This window comes from Labeo rohita, chromosome 10, assembly GCF_022985175.1.
Source record: "Labeo rohita strain BAU-BD-2019 chromosome 10, IGBB_LRoh.1.0, whole genome shotgun sequence".
NCBI lineage: Eukaryota > Metazoa > Chordata > Actinopteri > Cypriniformes > Cyprinidae > Labeo > Labeo rohita.
This window is the reverse complement of record NC_066878.1, coordinates 16,358,964-16,365,173: the sequence shown is the minus strand read 5'-3', so window position 1 is coordinate 16,365,173 and position 6,210 is coordinate 16,358,964.

Genomic DNA, 6,210 nt, shown 5'->3' with positions numbered 1-6,210 from the left:
TATATGTGTGCGTCTAGAAATGGGTGTGACCTTCTTAGAGTTCATTATATAAGTGTGTTTGTGAAAAAAAAAAAAAAAAGCTGTCAATAATTTGAGATTGAGAATCATTATGGATCAACTTTTATTGCAGTAAGTGTGAGACTGGGTTCCTTAAAGCCTAAGAGCACAACAGCCACATTACCTGCATCTTAATTAATGGGTGTCACTGAGTCAACAATGTCAAGTAAAAATCCACTACTGAAATTTATGGTCTAGACATTAGTGTATCTACTGTAACATTGGTTATAAGGACACCCTGAGGTGCTACATGGCATTGCAGCTTGAAGACAAAAGAAAGTAAAAATGGCTGATGAAACATCAAAGACAACCATTAAAAATTTAGCATTTAAGCTTCCTACAGTATAGATGGGGTTTCATCAGTCTCTCCTGTTGCGTCACTTGATGTTAATGGGGAAACACATGTTTACTGTTATAGAAGCCTGATTTTTGTAGTTATACAAACCAGTAGTTCTAATCAGCCAAATGAACAGTAGCCTACCGCTATATAAGTCGGGTCAGAACACCATTTCATCAGAATGTTTTCCTTTCAGCGACGAGATCATCTCTTTACTGACTCTTCTATCAAGAAGCCAAAGAAGAAGAAGAAGAAAGAAGCTCAGCTTGCTGGTTGCCACCATAGAAGACCCCCCCGGCAGAGGAAGTAGCGAAATGCCTTCCCCTGCGTTTACAAAGAGCAGATTTTTGAGCAAATTTCCTGTGACATTGTTGCAAATGTTACAATGCGACTCAATGCAGATGGGCATAGTGAGTGCATCACCTGTATGAGCAGTTCTCATTAAGTTGTAATGCTTTCACTGCGAAAGCAAGAGTTCACTCTTCTCTGCTTGTGGATCACCTTCATTAATGAAGGTGGTCCTCCCTGCTCTGCTCACCCATTTCCTTTCTTTCCTCTGTCATGCTGGCTAAGCTCCCGCGTGCACTCTCCCCTCATCGCCTCGTTTCACCAGTGTGCTTCACACGTGAGGATCAATGACTTGTCAGCTGTGAGTGGCTCATTTCCTTCTGCGCTTCTGAGTAGATTGCCGTTGATAACTCCATGTTCTTATTGGCATCAGATACTAAAGAGTGGGTGTGTTCCGGTGAAGAGCCTGAAACCAGTGTGGACAGCGAGATGATCTGCATGCTGACGAAGGCTGTGGAGGATCTCGGCCTGGCTTGGTCGGCTCTGGAAGAGCCCAACCACGGCCTCTTCGATCAGTGGTACCTAAAGGGCCGTGACAACAATCCTCAACCAGAAACCATGGAAATGGCGCCTTTGCCTCACGCAGATATGTCCTGAGAACTGGTTTCTGTTAGTAGGACTGAAGGAAGCTTACTTTCACATCCAGATAACCCCCCATCACAGACCGTTCTTGAGATTCACATTTAAGGGAGTGGCCTATCAATACACAATCCTGCCATTCTGACTTTCTCTGGCCCCACACAAAGTTCATAGACTAAGTATCTGTCAGACAGATGGGCATAGACTTCTGAGACTTCTCCACATTTTGAATTACCCGAACAATTGGCTGTTTTAGCCAGATTAGAATGGAAACTCATTCACAGGTCACTGCTGCTCAGCCACCTAGAGCACTTTGGGTTAAAAATTATATCAGGAAAACCCATCGCTGTATCAGAGCTACGGCCCCTTTGAAAGCTTCTTGCCTTTTTCATTGAGGCGTCCTCTCGGGACTGAGAAGATAGTTACAACAAACTCCTCCAACCTAGTTTGGGGTGCTCTGTAAGAGGTTCAGACCGGCATTCGGCTCCTGGTCAAACTTGGAGCAACAATTGCATTTCAACTGCCTCAAGATGATGCTGGTTTTTCTGGCCCTAAAAACCTTCCTGCCAGCCTTAAAGGGGCACCCTGTCCTGGTCCGCTCTGACAACATGACGGTGGTAACCTACATCAATCACCAAGGCAGTCTCAGTTCACGCTCCCTTCACAGGCTGGATCGTCAATTCCTGTTATGCACACAAGGCAAACTCCTCTCCTTGAGAGCAGTTCATGTGCCGGGCAGACTGAACCAAGAGGCAGACATGCTGTCCAGGGACAATGTATCTCCAGGAGAATGAAGATTACATCCTCAAACGGTTCAAATGATTTGGTCTGTCTTCTGGAAGGCAGAGGTGGACCTCTTTGCCTCAGAAGACAACTCTCAATGCCCAATTTTATTTTGAGACAGCGAGATGCCCTGGCCTATGAATGGCCTAGCGCCCGACTGTAAGTATTCCCCCTGATTGCCCTGCTTCTTCAGGTCATCAGATGGGTCAGGGAAGTCAGAGGCTTATGCCTCCTGGTGGCCCCACTCTGGAGGAATCAGACATCGTTTCCCGAGTTGATTCAGCTGAGGGTGAGTAAATAATGGGGTTATTTTTATTTTTAAATGAACTATCCCTTTAAGGAAGACTCTTTTGATTAGCTAGAATGAAATAATATTCTACATTTTTGATTGGGCTAGCGGGAAAAATCGTTCATGACAGTGGAAACAGGTTTATATGAGCCAGTCACATGAGCTGTACATGTCATGTGACTCATTACCCATCATGACAACAGTAAAACGTGGTCATATCAGCAATAAAAGGTCCATTGTCTGTTATCAATGAATAAGGCACAGGTTACACAGGTAACCAAGCCAAATTTGCATGAAAAATTTGAAACCGATGCAAAATGTGCATTGGGAAATCTTTCGCCCTTACATAAAATTACAAATCCTGCAGATTCATGTGGAATTGAATGGAGTGATTTACAGCATATGCTCGTAGTGCTAGCAGGAGCTAGCAGGATCATCAACTAAATCCTGGCCTCTTAAAAGAGAAGTCCACTTCCAAAACAAAGATTCGCATATAATTTACAGGATGTGGTTATTTTCATTTAAAAAAAACTATTTAAATACTTTTTAATCTCAAATGCTCGTTTTGTCTTACTCTCCCTGAACTCTGTGTATTCTGTCTCAAGACAGAATTGTATGTTGAAAAACACCAATCGCATTTTCTCCCTCAACTTCAAAAATCATATCAAAATTACCCTGCATCTGTCACGGAGTGAGCGATGAAGCGTGAAGCAGGTGGATCCAAATGCAAACTTTTATTAACAGGATGAGACAAAGACATGGTCAAGGCAGGTAGGGTCAGACAATGGCAGACAGGTATATAGACAGCAAGACAAAGAGTAATCCGTAACACAGGCAAGGGTCGATCCACGGCGAACGTTATCCGAAGGGAGAGACGAATAGAATAATCCAGAGAGTTCCGATAGGCAGGCAGCGAGACAGACAAGACGATATAACGATGCAAAGGTACAAGACTCGGATGACTAAGAACAAGACAGGACTAAACTAGAAAACACAATTGAACTAACTGGCTCCGTAAAGTTGCTAACACACAATACAGTGATAAATGCAATCCAATACTCGGCCGTGACTGACAGGAAGACCGGGGTTTAAATAGTGTCTCTGATTGGTTACAGGCGATGGCCACAATGGCTGATGCGGAATGTAGTCCGGGGTGTGGTGTAACAGTTAGTGAAATGTAAATGTCACAGCGACCTCTGGTGGCAGACAGACTGACGTTCAGGAGTGGGTTCGTGACAGCATCGCTGCAGAAGTACCGACCCAGTCTTTGCAAAGTGAACATGCAAAGAAGATCAAAAACCCTTAAAAAAGGTAAAACAGCAATATAGGATGATTTTGAAGTTGAGGGAGAACATGAGATGGGAGTTTTTCGACATACCCTAACTGTCATGAACCGGAACAAAAACAGTCCACGCACTGTAAGACAAGACGAGCGTTTGGCATTAAAAACGATATAAACTATATTATTTTTATTAAAATAGCCAATCGTTATGCTAGATAAGATCCTTCTTTCTCGGCTGGGATCATTTACAACTGCATTTGGGATCGTTTGAAACAGCATTTAAACTGCATTTTGGAAGTTCAAAATCAGGGCACCATATCAGTCCATTATATGGAGAAAAATGCTGAAATGTTTTCCTCAAAAAAATAATTTCTTTACGACTGACGAAAGAAAGACTTGAACATCTTGGATCTTGGATTTTGGTCCCTTGACAAAGTGTAACTTTTGTAAATCCTTTGCCTTTATCCTCTACATCAGGGTTCACCAAACTTGTTCCTGGAGGGTCGGTATCCTGCAGAGTTTACCTCCAACTTTCCTCAACACACACTTTCAAATATACCTTGATTAGCTGATTCAGGTGTGTTTGATTAGGGTTGGAGATAAACTCTGCAGGGACACCGGCCCTCCAGGACTGGGTCTAGCGATCCCTGCTATACATACACTACATAAATCGGAATCAATGGATATTTTGCACTTTTAGCTGCAGTGTAAACATGATACAACACTGCATGTCTTTAGGATCAATTATTAACCAGTGATAACTTGAACTTTTTCTGGCTGAGATAGTATGCACGTCTTGTTGGTTGTACCATGATACCTATTGTTTTAACAGGGAAATTGTCTATCTACTCTCTTTTAGTCCAGACATTAATAGATTACTTTTAAAGGTGCACAGATTTGAGTTAAAAAACAGATCATATGGTACAAGGTCTGGTTGAGAAAGACATTTTTAGCTTCTCAACAATCCCTCTGAAATATCCAAGAGTCATATCTCATCACAGCCATGAACATTTATCTTTAAGATGTAAGGTCTTATAGTCATAAACACCCAACCTTCTGAATGGCCTTCATCTTATTTACTTAACAATACTATTATAAATCGTTTATACAATGTAACTCCTGCATATCACTGATTATGATCTATTTGTGGTTAAAGGCATCTGTGCCAGAACATTTACATAATCAAAAAGAGCATGATTACATTGACCTAAGAAATGGTGACTAATGGGTTTTTCAGAAACTGAGTCAAAATTAATATGCATTTTAATGAAAGCTAACATAATCAGAAGTGACTTTAAGTTCTTAACGCACATTTTTTAAAATATTTAAAAGCTCTGCCTTGAAACAACTTTCCTACACAGATAGCATAGGCTAACGAATATGTTTGTTTCATTTGATTCTGAAAAACTAAAAGTAACAAACTTTCATTACATCTCAAATACATGCGAGTGGACACATCTTAATCATGATTAAAAATAAATAAATAAAATGTATTTTTCAAGGTAAATATCAAATATAATGAATTATTCATTCATTATGTTTTAAGGAGTCACACCACATGACATTTCACATCCTGAACTAACCTTGCAAGGTCCAATTATCTGATATTTTTAAAAGATTTATGACCCTGACAGTCATGGCGTAGTCATGAGGGTCTATAGGTCTCTTTTCTATAATGTAGTTTTCTGTTTTTGTTTAGTTTGTTTGTTGGTTGGACCACATGACAAAAGGTCTTTAAACATTAAATGTAGAAGTTTAGTTAAAATATAATTTTTATTCCAAGAAATAGTAATAAAAATGGTGTCAAACTACATTGGATCATCTCATCATTTTTTTTTTTTTTTTTTATAAATTTCTAATGATTTAAAGTTGATTTAAAATGATTTGATTAAAGACAGTTGTACCACCCTGACATACAGTGCCTTGCTAAAGTATTCATACCCCTTCATTTTTTTCATGTTTTGTTATGTTGCAGCCTTATGTTAAACTGCTTTAAATTACTTTTTTGCCACTCCACACACCATAATGACAAAGCACAAAACAGGTTTGTAACAACTTTACAAGCAAATTTAGTAGTAATAAAAAACTAAAATGATTCCGTTGCATAAGTATGCTTATCATACCCTTTTCTGGGCCACTTGAAATTGAGCTCAGGAGCATTCGTATCGCTTATAGATGTTACTACACTTTGAGTGGAGTTAAACTGTGGCAAATTCATTTGAATGAGTATGATTTGGAAAGGCACACACCTCCCAAATAAAAGGTTTAATAGCTGAAAACGCATTTCAGAGCAAAAACCAAGTCCTGAGGTCAAAATACCATAACTACCTGCAGAGCTCAGAAACTTGTGTCAAGGCACAGACCTTGGGAAGAGTTCAGAAAAATTCTGCTGCATTGAAGGTTAACAGAAGCATGTAGTCTCAATTATTCATAATGAAACAACTAGGACTCTTCCTAGAGCTGGCCTCCTGGCCAAACTGAGCAACTGATGGAGAAGGGCCTTGGTTAGACTGGTGACCAAGAAGCTGATGGTCA